This window comes from Euprymna scolopes, chromosome 13, assembly GCF_053919585.1.
Source record: "Euprymna scolopes isolate OS-2025 chromosome 13, ASM5391958v1, whole genome shotgun sequence".
NCBI lineage: Eukaryota > Metazoa > Mollusca > Cephalopoda > Sepiida > Sepiolidae > Euprymna > Euprymna scolopes.
Window position 1 is genome coordinate 97,408,391 of NC_136494.1, and position 19,965 is coordinate 97,428,355.

The following is a 19,965-nucleotide window of genomic DNA, read 5'->3' on the forward strand; positions in this document are numbered from 1 at the left end:
TATATATATATATATATATATATATATATATATATATATATTCAAAATGGCGCAATGGAAACATATTATAAGGTATTTACAGCTTCTCTTCTAATTTTCGGATGTTTTAATCATGTCAAAACGCACTTTATTTCCTTTTGATGGATTGATTGTTGCTATTTCTTTTGATAAGTTAAGCGCATAATAGATTTACTGATTGATATAATAATTAAATCATTGATTTTGCGCTACGAAACAGATATTCTCAAGAATTGTAAATGTCAACTGAATTAAAGGAATAAATTATAAGATGGTCAACATCATGAACTTTTGAATATAGTCTTTTGTCATTTATTCAATATATTGCTCTGTAATTACATTGAGCTTCTTAAATAAGAATTGGTATACATTACAAGAAAATATATTTCCAGAGAAATATGCATCTTAGGTTGAGCATACTGGAAAGTGATATACAAATTACCATTAGCATATTAAGCGATGCTCTTTGTGTAAACAAATTGAGCTTATGTATTTGGACAATGTCAAAACACTTTTAATTCACTGCCCGCATAGCAGCAACCGAATAGCCCAATAGTTAGAAGCTCCGACTGTCATTTAGGCGGTCGGGTTTCGATCCTGACTTGAGGTAGTTGCTTGTCTAGCCGCACTGATGAGCTGTAAAACAGCAAAACAGTACTGTATGTATGTATATATATATATATATATATATATATATATATATATATATATATATATATATATATATATGCATAATATTCAATACAGAATTGGCTCTGTAATAATAAATAAAAAATCTGCATGAATTATAATATATAATTAAGCGTATTTTACGATCGGGCAAGGCTTGACATTTACAATTCTTGACAGTATCTGTTTCGTAGCGCAATGTAATGTTAACAAACATGTAGTTTATGACTTTTCGAATAAAATAAAGATAAAACAAATAGTGATAGTGGCTGTGATCCAACGGGTTACGAATAGCCTAATAATTTATAAACAAGTACTTCCTCTTTTTTACGGAATAGACGTTGTTAGCCTTTCTCTACTCTCTCATTATTTTCATGGCAAATGCTCGACAGACCTTCAATCTATGGTTCCCTCCTGTAAAATATTCACAACAAAACTTTATTTAGCTACAACCACTGTCAATAGTTCCCCCTGTCCCTCTATCTCTACCTAATACTAAACGAAACAGCCATAAACAAAGTTTCTTTCCTAGAACTGCCCATATGTGGAACATAGTACCGTGGCGCTGCTTTTCAGCTGACTACAATGTGGTATTTTTCAAGTCCAATGTAAATAAATTCTTATTGAGTTGCTGTCTTAAATGATCAAATTCTGGTCAATCACCACCATCATTACAAATCCTCACGGTATTGTCTCATTGTCCACCTTACACTTATTTAACTCTTATCCTTGAGTGGCTTTGGACCTTGATAAATGGTGATACCTTAATGAAAAAAAAACTCTCAATAGCTATTTAGGTTTTATCTATTGCCTTCTCATTCTGTTTATTCAAAACTTCTGAATACCTCTGTGAGCATTTAGAAAAATAGTGATTTGCTTTTTTTAGTGTTGAGAACTAATTTAGTAGTGCACGTATAGACCACAAGCACGCATGTAAATTAGATAGTAAAGTAATAAATCTCTTTACGTCTCTATACTATTCATGAGAATGATATAGAAGTAAAAAGACTTATTTTTAGGTATGAAGAAGAATTTCTTAACATATAACCATTTAAGAATTTTTCGAATAAAATCGCCATAAAAAACAGTGATAATGGTTGTAATACAACGGGTCACAGGTACGTCAAGACATTAGCTTACAATTAATATAAAATAGCGATAAATAATGTATATGCCGTTCATCAAAATTACCCCACCCTTTATTATAAAGTAGAGTGCACTCTCCATTAAAAATAACGGTAAATATCCAGGTACGCTACAACAGAACACCGACCACTCTAATTTGTTTTTTTTTATAGGTAATTGTGGTCGCTGACAACGAACCTAATAGTCAAACTTGAGGCAAATTTACCGTTTGCATGGTATTAATCCCTGAACCCACGAACTACTTTCCACTATTTTGCAGCTTCCGTTTACGCTACACATTCTTATTTGATAAGCTTTAAAGCCTGATGTTTACCCCATCCCGAAATGAAAGTCTTACATCAAATCTGTTGCTAAAGTTTGCTGGAAAAATATTGAATCATTCTAACATTCAAGTGAGTATCTGACTCCTGATTTGATCCTCACCTGTACAAGTCAGAATCTCAAAATCTGCCACTAACAAGAACGATTAGAAAGCACACACACACACACACACACACACACACACACACACACACACACACACACATATATATATATATATATATACACTCGATGCAAAAATTAGAAAGTTGTTAGTGTCTTCTTTCAACGCAGTTAACTTTCCATTATTTCTGGCAGTGTGATAGTCGTCTAATACTTATCTAAATAATATCACACAATGCTTGAAGCAAACTACATCTCACTATTATAATCAAATAATCTAGTTGTAGCTATTTTCATTCAAAATTTTGAGAAATTTGATGTAAAGATAAAGTGTCATCCAACCGTCCAGAGCACAGGACAGCTCTCGTCACTGCAGAGCTACGGAGACTTGATATAGATATTGCTGGAGAAGATCAAATGACAGAGGTATCATCAGGCTACACTCTCTTTTGGATTGGTAAACCGGAGTGTATCCGTAGAAATGGTGGAGTCGGTTTTGCAATTAAAACATCCTTGGTTGATACTATGAAATCTCCTTCCAGTATCTGTGATCGCATCATGAAACTTCGTGTTCCTCTCTCACATAACAGATTCATCACTATTCTTTCGGTCTATTCACCAACCCTTCAAGTGAATGAAGATGACATCTTGTGTTTCTATGAGTCTCTGCGCTCTGTTGTTGCATCTACACGAATTAATGAAAAACTTGTTATTCTTGGTAATTTATATGCCCGTGTTGGGAAAGACTATGATACCCGAAGTCCTCTTGGCCACTATGGTATCGGTACCATGAATGCTAATGGCCTTAAGCTACTAGAGCTGTGTTCAGAATTTAATTTTTCTATCTATAACACTTTTTTTCGCCGTAAACTGAAGCACAAAACTACTTGGATACACCCACGTTCAAAGCATGGTTACCTAATTGACTTCATCATAACTCGAAAACGCGACCTTCGAGATGCATATACTGTTGGTGTCATGCGCAGTGCTGAATGTGACACCGATCACAAGTTGGTGAGAGAAAAGTTTAATTTACGAATCCGTAAGAAAATTCCTCACAGTGGTGTTAAGGTGCCTAGCCGTATTGATGTCGAAGTTAAAGTTGCCTGAAGTTCAAAAGAGTATGGCGGAACAGCTCGATAATCTTGCATTTGATGGTACATTGATGAATTTTAAGACTCGGGTTTATTCTGCTGGTGCTGAAGTTCTTGGTTTCAAGAGGGATAAGAACAAGGACTGGTTTGACGACAACAACCTTTAAATTAATCAGTTGCTAATGAATAAACAGACAATTTATGAATCTTTACTTCGTGAAAATCATTCTGATCATACAACTAATTTGCGACAATACAAAAAGATCGTGAGCTAGGGAAGATGAAAAACTAATGGTGGATGAATATAACGGAGCAAATCCAAAAGGCGTTTGACACAAAAAAATTCGAAGGAATTTTATGGATTCCTGCGCTAAGTATTTGGTCCTCCTACCTCTTCAATATCTCCCTTGATGTCGAAAGATGGTTCTGTTGTCATTAAGGATCCAGAAAATATCTTGAAAAGGCAAGAGCACTTTACTGATGTGTTTCACAATCCCTCAGCAGTAGATGCTGATGCGATTTATAGCCTACTACAATGTGATATCATTCAAAATGGATCGTTTGCCTAATCTGGTTGAGGTGCAGTTGGCTATCGCACAAATCAGCAGTGGCAAGCCATCTGGTTTGGATGGTGTTCCGGTGGAACTTCTTAGGATTGGAGGTGTGAATATTGCTAATGCTATTCTTTGTTTTGTGCAGGAAATCTGGGAAGGTGCTCCTGTTCCACAGAATTTGATTGATGGTGTCTTGGTGAATCTGTTTAAAGGAAAGGGACAGAAGACTGTTTGTGACCACTACCGTGGGATTGTGTTTTTGTAAGTTGCTGAGAAAGTTCTCGCACGACTTCTATTAAACAGGTTACTGGAGGATGTTTGTCCTAATGCTATTCCAAAGTCACAAAGTGGCTTTAAGTCTGGAAGAGGAACTATGGATATAAATTTTTCAGCCCAGCAAGTCCAGGAGAAATGCATTGAACAACAGATACCACTGTATCAAACGTTTGTGGACCTAACCAAAGCATTTGGCACCGTTAACAGGGATGCTCTCTGGTTAATCTTCGAAAAACTAGGGTGTCCTCCAACCTTTGTTAGAATATTCAAGGAACTGCACAGGGACATGAAAGCTTGAGTCTCGTTTAACAGAAAATTGTCTGATAAAATCCCAGTTGACAATGGTGTCAAACAAGGTGACATTCCTGCTCCTACTCTTTTCTCTATATATTTTTCTGCTCTACTTGCTCATGCGTTTCGAGATTGTGATGGAGGTGTCATGTTAAAGTTTCAAACCACAGGCCGCATTTTTAATCTTAGAAGATTTAATGCCAGAACCAAGCTGCATCATGTCGTGGTCAAGGAGTTACTGTATGCAGACGATGCTGTTTTTTTAAGGATCAGTCTGTCTAAAACAAAGGTGATGTTCACTCCTGCACCCGGCCAGCCATACGTGGAGCCTAACATCATGGTCCGTGGTGCTGGACTGGGAGTAGTTGATTCATTTGTGTACCTTGATAGTTCTCTGTCGAGGGATGACTGTCTCTACACTGAAATCCACAGGCGAATTCAGAAGGGATCTGTAGCTTTTGGAAGGTTGGAGAAGAGAGTGTGGTCTGATCGTGGCATCACAGATAGGACTAAGATCTGCGTTTACAAGACCTGTGTGCTAATTATACTGTTGTATTTATAGGAGACATGAACATTGCATCAAAGGCACATTAAATGGCTTGCACAATCTCACCAAAAATGCTCCAGACGTATCTTAAACATCAAGTGGCAAGCACAAGTACCCGATACTAAAGTCCTTGTGAGAGCATGTTGCTCTAGTGTTGAGACCCTTGTAATCAGATCTCACATGCGTTGGGTGGGCCACTTGGCTCGAATGAAAGATTGTAGACTGCCAAAACAATGTTTTCCGAGGAGCTGGAAAATGGCAAGTGTCCTCAACACAAGCATAGGAAGAGGTTCAGGGACTCTACAAAGAATAATTTGAAAGTCTTACAAATCGACATCGACACATGGGAAGAACTTACTATGCAAAGGCCGAAGTGGCGAAAGCTTGTACGTGAAAGTTGTGATGCTCTAGAGAAAAGAAAGTAAGCCCACAGCAATCTGAAGTGAGAGCTTCGCAAAGGTTTAATTGATAGTCTTAACCATGACACACAGAGCTGGAAATGCCACACTTGTGAACGAGTGCTTTTGTCAAAAGCTGGCTACATCAACCACCTTAAATCGCACAAAACTCCTGTTTAGGTCAACTTTGCACCTATTAGTCTGAACCAAACAATCTGTTTAACATGCATCAAAGTTTGCAAGTCTACTGCTGGTTTGAGAAGACATGTGATTGTTCATTCAACCTGCAGAGGAAGTCAACTCGATGGAAATTGCTCAATTTGTAGGTCACATCTGCTTCAAGCTGTGCAAATCTTCGGCAGTAGTGCAGAGTCATTTGAGATTGCATGGATGACAAGATTAGGAAAACTCAATGTGACGGCGATCATCTGGAAAAATGCAGCCAATCATCATGTATTTATGCATACATAAATATTTTTTGCGGGGTACAGAAATTTACTATGGCTATGTACAGACCAATTTTATACTTGTTCGGAAACATTTTAGATTGTGAAATCAGAAAATAAAAAATTATTATGCCAGCTGACCGGTTTCGGAGCTAAAATCGAGCTGAATAATCACGTTTTAAAAAAGAAAAAAAAAGAAGGGAACAATGAATTGGAGATGAAAAAGGGAGGAATAACAAAAAAAGGGGGGAAACTAATTATTAAATAGAAACCAGATTCTCTTTTTGTTTGCAAAGAGGTCTCAGAGTCTTAATGTATATAGTTTCTAGAATTTTGAGATGGCAGAGAGAGTGCGACTTACTAAGAATGAAAAAATGTCAGCACTAAAATCAAAAGCACAAATACGATTATTTATAAAATGCTCTCCTATAGATGAGCCATGGGTATTGCTCAAAACGTCCGTAAATAGGTAGTTACCATTCCGAATTTTGGATGGAACATGTTTTACCTTATTATCTAATCTTTGAGACGTTCGCCCGACATAGCGCGCACCGCAGCTACATTTGAATAAATAAATAAATAAATAATGGAATTGTTATGATGGCGGTGGTGGGTGAGGGGTAGTAGAACGTCTTTACAAATTGAAGATAAAATGAGTTTACAAGTAAAAACAACACGGGTATTTGATGCAGAGTAACATTGTTGTACGACAATTATTTCGAGACTTCCTCTGGATGAATGAGATTAAGAAAACAAAGGTCCTGAATATGACCTTCAACTATATCCGATGCTGAGGCCCAAGCTTGCGAGCTTTGGGGAGGGTGGAGCCACCCTTTAATTGCCATTGCTCCCAGGTCCACTCTTACCCGGACTGGAAGTACCTGTTAGGGTCCCAACTATGGGTTAAATAGAAACCGACTTAAAAAAAAAATCCCAAATATACTCTATTAAAAAATTGTTCTTCAAAATCACTGGATTCGGCATTAAATAATCTGAAAAGGGTTGATATGCCGTAAAACAAAAACAATCAACTAAGAAAACAAAAACACCAGTACAAATATTTGAAAAAAATTTCATGTGCAAAATGTGACGCTGTTCTATTTCAGAAACGGAAAAAGACGTTGAAACTTAAAAAAAAAAGGAGGGGAGCATGCATTCTTAAAGAGAGGGAGATGTTTAATAACGTCATATAGTCGTTAATATTTTTTTAAAAGATATAAACGCAGTTAATATTCTTTCTGGAAAAAATGTCTGTTAAAATTAGAATATAGGTGTGTAGCAGAAATGAAATGAGTGTGTTTTTGTTATGTAATTTATTGATTCAGATTATATGTATTAATTATTATAGGGGGTGTTTCTATAGTCTGAGAAGGTTAACCTGTGTCTACAGTTAAATTATGTTCTTTTAATAAAAGTTTCCTTATTAATGGTGCTACATTATAGAAACTTCCACGTTGTTTAATTGTGCTTGAATTTGCGATAAGCGCTGATTCAAGAAGTCTCCAGCGCGGTTTATTTGAAATAAATAAGTATTTTTGCATTATTTTTTTATTTGAAATAAATAAGTATTTTTGCTTGTTTAAAGTCAAAGGTATGATTATGCTGCAATGAATGAGAGAATAATGCACTTAGAGAATTGCTATTTCTTATATCTCTTTTATGCTCATTGAGCCTTTTTTCTAACTAACGCTGAATGACCATACAGAGATATAAGAAATAGCAATTCTATAAGCGCATTATTCTCTCATTTATTGCAGAATAATAACATCTTTTACTTTTAACAAGCAAAAATAGTTAAATAGCAAGCGCTAGCGGCCGTGACCAAAATGAAATCATCTGGCTTCCAATGTCGGGCATTGTCTGGAAGTGGTATCTAGCGAAACCATTGGAAGTCATTGTATGCATTAAGGGTTAATGGCGATTGATAATAGTTTGGGGCTATTACTTGCGGGTACTAGTAGGCATTGGCTGCTTTTGCAACTAAAAGTTACTAGCGGCCATGATCAGTGTCAGCCTTCATTTGACTGCACCGAACTGAAATCGTTTGTCTTCAACTGTCAGCCATTGTTGGGTATTGGCATCCACTGGCTGACACTTAATGCCTTTAGCAGGCATTCAAGGTCACTGGCGGTTAGTGATGTTTTGAAGCTGTTACTTGACTTTAGTAGTGTTCACTGGCTGTTTTTTCAAATGTTATAGTCGTTTCAAGGCGTTAACTGTCAGCCATGATCAGTATCGGTTTTTATTGTACTGTTCTGAAATGAAATGGCGAACATTGGTGGTCATTGTATCTCTCTCTCTCTCTCTCTCTCTCTCTCTCTCTCTCTCTATATATATATATATATATATATATATATATATATATATATATATCTTTATATAGATATATATCTATATATAGATATATATCTTTATATATATATTTTTCTGTGTATATATATATATTTATGTGTATATATATATCATTATGTATATATATCTTTATGTATATATATATATATATATATCTTTATGTATATATGTATATATATATATCTTATTGTATATATATATATCTTTATGTACATATATATATATCTTTATATACATATATGCATATCTTTACATACATATATGTATATCTTTATAAATATGTATCTTTATATATGTATCTTTATATATGTATATAAAGATATATATATATCCTGTATATGTATAAAGATATATATATATATATATATATATATATATGTGTGTGTGTGTGTGTGTGTGTGTGTGTGTATATATATATATATATTTAAAGATATATATATAAATCTTTAGATATATTTTCATATATATGCATCTTTATATATATACATATATCTTTATATATATATATATATATATATATATATATATCTTTATCTCTATATATACATATACCTTTATATATATATATATATATATACATATATATATATATTTACATGGAGGTCACCACTTATCAAAGCCCGGAAGCCACTCGGGGATAAGGGTTATTGCGTGTACAGTAATTAATGAGATAGTATCGTGGTAATCATTAGTATTGGATATTTGATTGGGTGTCTTAAGAGAGCGGCTTGTCAGGAATTTGTTTATGTTGGACTTGAAGACATCCAAGTTGTAGTCAGGTGGGAAACAGGCACACGGAAGAGAGTTCCACAGTCGTGCACTTGTAAGAAATAAGCTCTGCTCATGGAATATACGTTTGGATTTAGGCACAGATAAAGAGTGGGGGAAATTAATGACAGTAGTTTCAGCTAGATGGGTACTTTTCGTGAAAGATAGGCGAGGTGGGACCAGAGATTGGAGCTCAGACGAGCACTTGCAACGGTAATAACGATTAAAAAAAACAGACTCGCAACGTCTCTTCTGTGGGAGAGAGGCTGCAGGGAAGAGAAAAGGGCATCCCCCACTAAGCCACGAAGTCTATTTTGTACTATATATATATATATATATATATATATATATATATATATATATATATATATCATTTTATATATACGCATATATATATATATATATATATATATATATAATGGGGTATGTAATGAGATATAGAAGTGTAATCTTTTTCTATAAGAATATATTTTGCTTAAAATAAGTTTCATAGTAAGACCACATTTTTACGTTACTGTTTCTTTTCAGACAACAATTAACACAACAAATCATATTCCACTATTCTCATCTTACTACGTCGTAATTTATCTTGATATGTAATTGCAAGATCTTGATAACATATGAAAGATTTTTATTTGCTTAGACTTTATTATATCAGTTGATTTAATTATACAAAATTAGTTGCATAATTAAAGATAGGCATAATATTTGTTCATGTATGCACATGAAGAGCTTGTGATATTGGGTTACACTAACTGACGTTGTTGATTAGTAGGTTGAATGAAATTCTCACACTTAAATATATCTGAACTACAATCGTTATTATCAATTTGAAAAACAGGTTTCAATATGGATCTGAAAGGATATTCTTTTTCAATTTGGGTTATCTTTTTAAAAACACATAGTTGTCGTGTAAGATGCCGGTTTTACGATTTAGGTACGACAAATGAAGGTACGATAAATTGCTGCTGTTGATTCTCTATTCGTGTGATATTTAGGTACAACAAATTAAGGCACGACAAATTGTTCCTACTGTTTTTTTCTTTTTTTTTTTTCGCTAAAAATGTTTGTAAAAAATAAACATGTTCTTTTTGTTTAAGACTTGGGGGAATATTTTATAAAAATACGAGCCAAATATAAAAAAGAAAATGTTACTTTTAGTTAAAAGAAAATATTTATTAACTTTTTTTTTCCAAATTGTAAATATTTTTTTTTAAATAGTAAACGTTTTTTATTTAATAACAAATGTTTATTAAAAACAATTACAATGAAAAATAAATATGTCAACAATATTTTTAATTCTCCTAAATCTCTGAGAAAAAAATTTGTTTATTTTTTAAAAGATTTTTATAGTATATATGCTGTTTTTTGGGGTTTTTTTGCATATCATTTCGTCTAAATTAAAATCGGTTGTTTCGTGTCATTTTTGACATGAGAATACCAGGTTGCTCGAATGACTTGCCTAATCATATGAATAGAGGATCAGCAGAGGCAATTTGTCGTTACTGAATTTGTCGTGTCTGAATTTGTCGTGTCTGATTTTGTCGTAGATAAATAATTAATCCCATATTATACAAATTGTCAATGAATTATACTATATATGCGATCTCCTCTGATCTTGAGCACGTAGTACAATGGGGTAAGGAGTGGCTGGTTACTTTTAATGCATCTAAAACAAAGCTTCTCTCTTTACATGATCAACATTCTGATCCACATCTGGCATCAATTGAAATGAATGGCTCTCGTCTTCAGGAGGCCTCTAGTTTTGACAAGCTTCTTGGCTTGACCATTACTCCTGATCTTAAATGGAACACGTACATCAAATCTGTTGCCAAGGCCGCTGGAAAAATGGTCGGATCTTTCTATCGATCCGGTAGATATCTCACTGCTGATGCTATTCTCTATCTATATAAGAGCCAGGTACGTCCAAGGATGGAATACTGTTGCCACATCTGGGCAGGAGCTGCTAGAAAGGACTTGGCCTGCCTTGATAGAGTTCAAAATAGATTTCGTAGCCTCGTAGGAGATGTCCTTTTCTCTTCCTTGCAACCTCTATCTCACAGAAGAGATGTTGCGAGTTTGTCTCTGATGTATCGTTATTTTCATGGAAAATGTTCGACTGAGCTTCAATCTATGGTCCCCCTCGCCAAACTTTCACAAGAAACACTCGTCTAGCTGTAAACACTATCAATAATTCCCCCCACTCTTTATCTGTGCCTAAACCTAAACGTAGATTCCATGAACAAAGCTTCTTTCTTAGAACTGCACGCCTGTGGAATTGTCTTCCGTTTTCCTGCTTTCCGGCTGACTACAATATGGTTGTCTTCAAGTCTAACGTAAATAAGTTCTTGATGAGCCGTTCCATATAAGTTATCAAATTTACCAAATTTTCATTACTAATGATTACTATATTGTCCAATTTCTACTGTACACTCTTTAACCCTTATCCTTGAGTGGCCGCTTGGCCTTGATAATGTGGTGATGCCTATGTAAAAAAAAAGTTCACCCTACCCTCTCCCCTACGTTTCACAAATCATCTCTGTTTATTTTATTCCATTAATACACCTACCTTATACGCATGTTTATTATCCTCTTCTAATATACTTTCATTTACGTAAGGTACCTCCCAGAACAATCTGTTACATTTATGCCTACCTCCTACTTCCGCAACTATCACTCCCACGTACACTTTTTGAACTCTTTTTCATAACGCCCACGCCTGTATGTCTGAATACTTCATTTCCCATAAAGCATGTATCTTGAAAAAGCCTGAATAAATTTTCTTTTTGGGAGAAATATCGATCCTTCCACACACGTGTTGACGTTACTATATTCCATTTAAATGTGTCTGTTTTATCCTCAAGTCCCATGTTAATGTTTACTATACATTTTTGTCAGATTTTTATCCTCTAACAATTCTTTACATTAACCTATAAATAACTTCCACTCTATTAGCGTAAATCGAAGTCAGCGTGATGTCGAAATATTATTCATCTCAATAACCATGTTTTCCATGAAGTGTTGCACTTTTGTTATTGTCTGTATTTTTGAGATGAGGTGTTTTCATTTATTGAGATTGTCGGACTGACTTCCTCATCTTGGTTGTTATAGTCACAACGTTTCGGCTGTTTTGCCCTCCGGCCTTCATCAGGTGTTTTGTATCGAACTGGGGAACCGTTTGTTAGGAGTCTCGAACCCAACCCTTTATTATAATTACGGGGGTACCGTGTTCGGACTCCAACCAGGCTCAGTCCGACAATCTCAATAAAAGTGTTGCCCTTTTACTCACCGAGCGTGTATAAAACATTTTTCAGGGACAATTATCAAAAACTGAGTTTTCCTAAATTAGCCTAAGATTTTCAAAGGTTTCGTAAAAATATTACTTCCCTTGTTACAAGTCGAACTCTCCGGTTTTTTTTTCTTCTTCTTTATACTTTTAACAAAACTCAACTTTCGTTAATGGTCTTCGAAAAATATTTTTTTTTTATTAATAACTAATATTCTACCAAATCGTTTGTCGTAATTTTTGGATATGTTCCTTAATGCGACATGATAATTAATTAGATACCATTGGTTTCACTTGAAATTCAATATTTTGATTTTCGAATTTCGCTAAAGTAACGAAGAAGCGCCGTTTATTGTTTATATGTGAATAGATGCGATTGTGATATAAAAATGTTTTCTATTTTATTAATGCCTGATTGATTTGTTCGGAACACGTAACCTTCTCTTACATCATTGTTAATGAAACTGCTACTCACGTAAAATAGTTATTCTTCAATCTTTATGTGTTGAAAAAGGAAAAAAAGGAAAAAATAATTACATAGGTTAAGTGGTTAATGATGCGGGCTCAATACTTGAGTATGACAAGTTCGAATCCGGTCCGTTCCACAAAAATATTTTCAACAAACCCACATTTGACCTTGTGTCTAACTGGGCAATATGGAATTTCCTAGGTTGAATAAACAACATGGAAACTTAAAATTGTGAAATCCGGATATAGGAACAAAATACGTTTTAATAGTTTTTGACGCAAAAAAATCTAACTTTTCTTTCTTCTCTTTTTCAGACAATTTTTTTTTTTTTTTTTTTTACCAAAATCTTTTGCGCTTAACGAGAATTTGAATAAAACAAAGAAAACAGAGCAAATGAAAAGAAATTAAAAAATTTAGGTAATAAATTGTCGGAAAAATGGAAAAAAAAAATGATTTCGCTAAAAAATTGTTTGAAACAGTTGGTATTATTTATTTATTTATTTATTATTATTTTCCGTCAAAACTATTAAAAAGATTGCGTTCCTATATCCAGGTTTCGCAATTTTAAGTTTCTAAGTGACGTCAGCATCGGGCGCCCATATTGTATATTCAGTCCACGGAAACAAGTTTTGCATAAACGGGCATGCAACCACAAACTAAAAGAAACTAACCCTTATCCTTGAGTGGCCCCTTGGCCTTGATAAGTGGTGATGCCTATGTAAAAAAAAAAAGAAACTTGACATATGATAAAAGATTTCGTGCGGACAGCTTACTCAGCGCGAACCAAATCAAGTGACGATAATTATCATTGTTTAAACTTTTGAAATTGCATCTGTCATTTGTTTTTCTTTTTCATTTAACAGATGGTGTTAATTATGTTCAAGACAAAACGCGCCTTAGTATTACGTGTATTTTATTTTTGCATTTCTTTTATTTTCAACTTTAAAAGATTGAAGCTTATTTTTCAGCTGTTGGCAAAGAAATAATTCTTCTTTCGTTCACACTGTTGCGAACACGTTGTTCACTTGGAATTTCATGTCGTACATGACGCAAATAAAAATTTGGTTTAGTTCAATCTCCATATCTACTTAACAAGAAGGCTATTCCTAAGATACGTTCATCCAATCAGTACGCTTAATGATAAGAGGGCTATTTCAAGTATAAGCGTGACAGACTAATGGAAAATGAGATTTTAAACTTGAGTATGACAGACAAGTTTCAGCTCTTTTCAGAGAATCATATATCTGCTCAGACACCTGCTATATTCTCGGCTGGCAACGTGAGCACGGGCTGATATGCCACCCTCGCTCTTCTGTTGTTAGCTGGAGAGGATATGGCGAATTGGCGCCTCTGATGCCTTTGTTAGCTGGACAAATACTTCCCTTCGCGCTGTGATTTGTCTAGTATGAAGTATGAGTCACTGATGTCCAGGAACACGTCGTGTAGTAGAAGGTAGACAAATACAAGAGAAATCAACAGACGGTCGTACAAAATGTATTCTTCATATTTGCAGGGATTGAAGTTTTCCTCGTTTTAATTCACTCACTCGGAGTTTTCACACAGGCCATCATCTTTGAGAACAATTTGTGGTTTCCCTGGAGTCTGAGTAACAAGCCTCCCCGATATTTCCAGTATTCTCTACCTCTTTCGATACCATTTGCAAATTAATTTGCATTATCGCAACAATCGTTTACTATTGATTTCTGGTTGGTGGCCGCCATTGGTCTTCACTGGAATTTGAGTGGCAATAAGCCTCCCCAAGGTCCCAGTCTTCTTCGCACTCATCCAAATTGGGGCTTTGTTAGTGCTTTCTCTCCTTAGTCTTTCCATCCTCCTTGACTCTTCGACTATTTGGTACGGTAGTCGTGTTGATGTCAGTTTTCTTTTTAGGGGAAAGGGGAAGGAAAAAGGAGATGAGAGCGAAAAGGAGGGGAGATGGAAAGGGAGTTGAGAGAGAGAAAGGGAGTAGGAAAAGAGGGAATATATATATATATATATATATATATATATATATATATGCCCGGTGGATTAGTGGACTAGTTTTTGCATTTAAGTGTTTACCTTAAGATTTCAGCTGTTTTCAGCATTACGATTTCTGTTACTTATTATTATTATTATTATTATTATTATTATTATTGATAATAATAATAATAATAATAATAATAATAATAATAATAATAATAATAATAATAATAATAATAGCAGGACTAGTTAATCGGCGTTGCCCGGTGGAAGCATGACAGATCCAGAACAAAATCGTTAAGGACCTCCCTTGAAAATAAATTAAGCTATCATTGTTGTTAGTGGCTACTGCCTTCCCTAGAAAACTGGCAGCTGTGGCCCAAATGAAATAATCTGGCTTTCACTATCGGCCATTGATTTCTAGTGGCAGCTAGTGAAAGCCACTGTTTATGATTGTCAGTACTGTTGGTTACTGGCGATTAGTGTTGGTTTGGGGCGATAACCTGCAGGTATTGGCTGATTCTAAAGAAAGCATTTATTAACTGTTTCGATTAAACTAAAACAGAGGTACCGATTACAGCATATTTCAAGTCGGCCATCGTTTTCTTCTCTGTATACTGCATTTTTTTTCTAAAAGTTGCTCTAGCATATCTTCTAAATAATAAAATACTCCACAGAAAGTAAAAGTGTTAAAAAATCAAATATATTACAAGTAGATATTTCCGTAGCCAATAAAATATACGTTGAAATTTACCTACATAATATTTTTTGCATTTTAACTTATTTGAAAACCTTTAATCAGTTATCAAAAGAAAGTGTCGACATGATAAGTCACAGATTTGATGCCTAGGTAATCGGTTACGATAATAAAAATAAATTTAATCGTCAACAGGAATAGAAAATGCAAAAGCAAATATATCATCATTAAGATTTTGATAATCGCTCAAAAATCGAAAATTAAATATTGATACCCGTAAAAGAAAATTTTTTAGGGACTTTTTTTGGGGGCGGGGGCGGGTAGTAGGCTGTCGGTATTTTGTGTATATTTGCATTCCTAAACCAAAGCTGTGTTTACATTTTGAGAGTGTTCCGTTCGAACAAGAAAAGAGCAATATGTGTTTGATTACATTTTATGTTTGTTCTGTGCGCACAAGGAAAGATTTAGCAATGCATATTAAAATACCAATAATTCTCAAACGTTTCGTTAGAGCTCACCATAGTAATAATTCGTTAGAGCTCACCATAGTAAAATTTCAAGGTTTCCAGTTTTTAATTTGAGTGATTATCAAAACTTTAAAGATGCTGCATACGTATTTTTGCAGAAATGCAGAATGTATGTAAGTTGATTTAATTTTATATCTTTGTGTGATTATCGAGTGTTAAAAGACGTTATGCATATTTTATTTTTACTTATGCATGTATGTTTTAAGATTCTAAATTATTCCAAATAAATTGCCAGTATTTGTGAAACAAGACAATTATATATAATTATAAGGTTACCAGCAGTTAAATTTCTAGACGGCCAAAACTTGGAAGAAGAAAAATAAAAGGAAGGCAGATATTTTTATGACCTTACTCGGTGTAGTATAAACACCCCCAATATCCCCATGTTTAGAACAGCTTCCGGAATAAACACCCCTAACCTCGGAAGTCGTTTTTAATATGTGAAGGTTGTGGGTGTTTATTCCTAAAGCCGTTCTTAATATTGGGAGGTCGTGGGTGTTTATACTACGCTGGATTAAGTCGTAAAAAATACCTTATGGAAGGCCGTTTAAACGTAATAGGCTAAAGAAAGTAGATCGTCATTTTTGTATGGTTTAAACGACGCTGAGTTACGTCGTAAAAAATACCAAAATAACTTTCTATACAAAAAAACAAAAAACAAAACCAAAACAAAACCAAAAATATATTTTTTCTCTAATTGAAAGAAACAAAACTTTATGTATGTATAAAAAAAAATCAGTTGGCAATAAAAAAAAAAAAAAAATAAATGAAAATAGTAAACGTCATAAATTTATTAGGGTAGGTTTGTTTGTTTTTTTTGTTTTTTTTTTTATATATATAGACCTTCATTCGCTCATTATAATCCGATGGTTTTCGTAGTTCGCTGAACGTCGCCGAGCGAGACTCACGGAAAAACGGGATTTAAACTGTAAAAATACCAGATAATGTGTATAATCAGATGTGTAAAAGGAAAAATAAGCAAATATTAATCATTAAACCCCGACTGATATAAAATTGGTCAACCACTAAAGAAAGAAAGAAAAAAAGACAGAAAGAAAGAAGAATGTAGAAGATTATTTACTACTATATATTATACGTATGTTTGTGTATGTTTTAGTCTTAGCAGAGAAGCTACACACTTAAGTAAAAGGAGTGTAACTAAGTTGTTGGAAATTCAGTGCCTATTAACTGTGATTTATGCCATGCGAATCAATGTGTGTCCTAACGACGCCATATTTTAATGTTCTGAAGTGTTCCTTTGAATGATCTAATTCCAGAATAAGACTATTAGCGGAAAACCAATCAGAGGCAGCGGACTTTTCCGAGGGACGTTTTATTATTTTTTTTAGTCTACTATGGGAAAGTTAATGGTATATCTTTGTGTGTATGAGCCAGTTATGAGCGGTGTAAGCGTAGAATTTGCGGAACATGTAAACTTCCTCCCGGTGTGGCCTGGTGGCGGTGGTAGGACTAAATATTTAGAGGGAAAATAGGTACCTCTTCCTCTAAAGATGTTTCGATTGAGATGGTGTTGCTCATATGATGTAATGTAGTATTTTCACGATTTTATGTGTCTACAAAGGTGTTCGAAAGTGATAGAAGATAGTGGTTAATAGTGTAGATATATTGAATTTGTATGTGGCATCTGTTGTTGCAAACCTACGATACTTTGGTAAAGAAGGGAATTTCTGCAGTCTTTTTTATTATATATGGAAATTATTATCTCTATATTAATAGAATAGCACGTGTTATTTATTTTGTGTGTCACGCTTACATCCAAGTGACTGTCGCTTGATTGTTATGAGCTTCCATTTCTTGTAATAAATAAATTTACCAAGAATTTTTCATAAGTTTTGTTTCGGTTTCAATTATAGCTGAAGGAACTGAAGTGATATATTTATATGCAAATATTTTTTCATAATTTTTTGTTTCGGTTCCAATTCAAGCTGATGCACCCTAGTCATATATATATATATATATATATATATATATATATATATATATATATATATATATATATATATTATATATATATATATATATATATATATATATCATATTTGAAATCGCAACTTTATAATATATAAAAATCGATAGACCATTAACTCTGTAATAATATATACAAAATCTGCAATAATTAAAATATCATATTTAAGCGTACTTTACGACCGGGCTACTCCGGGTGTCCCTGCTAGCTTAGATAGATACTTGTGCAGTTTTAACAAAAGAAATATAATAATATCAAAGCGTCTCCATTTACGCTGAACATCTACAGAATGCAAACATCAATATATTACATATGAATGAGCCCCTGTGGAATTTCCACAGGTATCGCTAGTTGTTAATTTATTATTATTATTATTATTATTATTATTATTATTATTATTATTATTATTATTCGTTTTATGATTTCTCCGACTTCAGTCGATTCCGACCTGAAATGACCTTTAATTAATTTGATGAAGAGGGGTTGTGATTCTGTTCTCAGCCTGAATGGCACAATCTCATCATTCTACGTATTTGAACCAATTCGCCTACCGTACTATTTTATACAACTGAGAAGGGTTACTCCACATCGCCCGGACGAATCTTATATATATGTAAATATGTTTGTATATTTATATGCACATGATTCACTCTTTCTTCAACTAATTAACTGATCATTATGAATTCTGCGATACAGTTGTTAGATGTAAATGTAGGTAATGAGGGATATATTTAGTTTAAATTAATCATATGACTATCAGCATGGATACCTCCGATTTTTGTGAAATGTTAACATTTCTTTTACTCTCAATCCAAACAAGATGCATTTCCACTGACGCATAAGGCGCTACTATGAATTAAGGACCATGTCTACAAAGATCCTTTAAATAGGGAGTTGGATTGAGGGATGTCTTTTCACGTTACATTTAATTTTGATAATGATGCTACACTCGGAGAAGCAAGAAACAGAGAGGTGAATTTCATACTCCCATGAAACTTTCCTCCTTTGGACGAAACCGGTTAAACCCACATATGGTTAATGCCGTTTTCATTTTCCATTTCCAAAGCAAGCACAGACATGCAATATTGCGGTGATGGAATGGAACATTGCTTGGAACTTTGTTGACAGTGCGAGTCTTATTAAACTCGAGACAGACATCAATTAATGAATATTCTCCAAATTTCAGTTTCGTTGGGGTATTCCATGGGCGTAATATAGTCAAAACTTTCCATTTGAAAATTCAAATATTTCAGATTTGCTTTAAATTTTATCCGCAGTCATTAAACCCCAATTAAGCAATATTTCCTGAATTTCAGTTGCTTCTTAAGACCTTTTAAGCCTTAGATTTTAGATATTGCCGTACTATTTGTATGCATATATCAAAATTATAAACAACAGACTAGGTATTATACACCAATTAATAAATATTCCCCAAATTTCAGTTTCTTTGAATTATTTTAAAGGTTTTTAGAGAGAATATTATGGACATAAACTCCGTTTTAAAAATTCATAAGAGGTGAAGAAAACAGGTAAAAATATCAGGACAAGCACCAGAAACGTTTGCCAATGACAAGGCTGAAGGTATTCCCTGTGAAAAAAAGGTCATCAAAGGGAGATAAATGGTAGTGAATCTATTCTACGCGAGACAAAACACCATCAATCAACAAAATCAATTGAATTTGAAATGGCATTTTCATCACAAAACGCGCACATTGAATTGGCGTATCTTATTTGTGGAATGGAACGCGCTCGTACGTGTGTGTGTGTGTGTGTGTGTGTGTGTGTGTGTGTGCGCGCACGCGTGTGTGTATGAAAATATAAGCAGGAACAGAAGGATAGTTGCCGAGCGAAAACATTAGCAACAGCAGCCGTTAAAGCACGTATGCAAATTAGCAAGTATGCGTTACAATTATAATCGTTCAATCAGTCTCATAAGACCCTCTTCATCAGTCGATCTGTCACGCTTAAGTTTAAAATAGAATTCTTGTTTTGGTCGGTCACATTTAAGTTTGAAATAGCTATCCGTGATGCTTAAGTTCGAAAAGGCACTGACTT

General features: G+C 34.2%; 1 protein-coding gene across 1 annotated transcript in view; it reads left to right on the top strand.

Moving 5' to 3' along the window:
- Positions 1-19,965, top strand: part of LOC145292099 (adhesion G-protein coupled receptor G6-like) — a 231,992-nt gene that overhangs the window by 2,737 nt on the left and 209,290 nt on the right. The window lies entirely within an intron of this gene.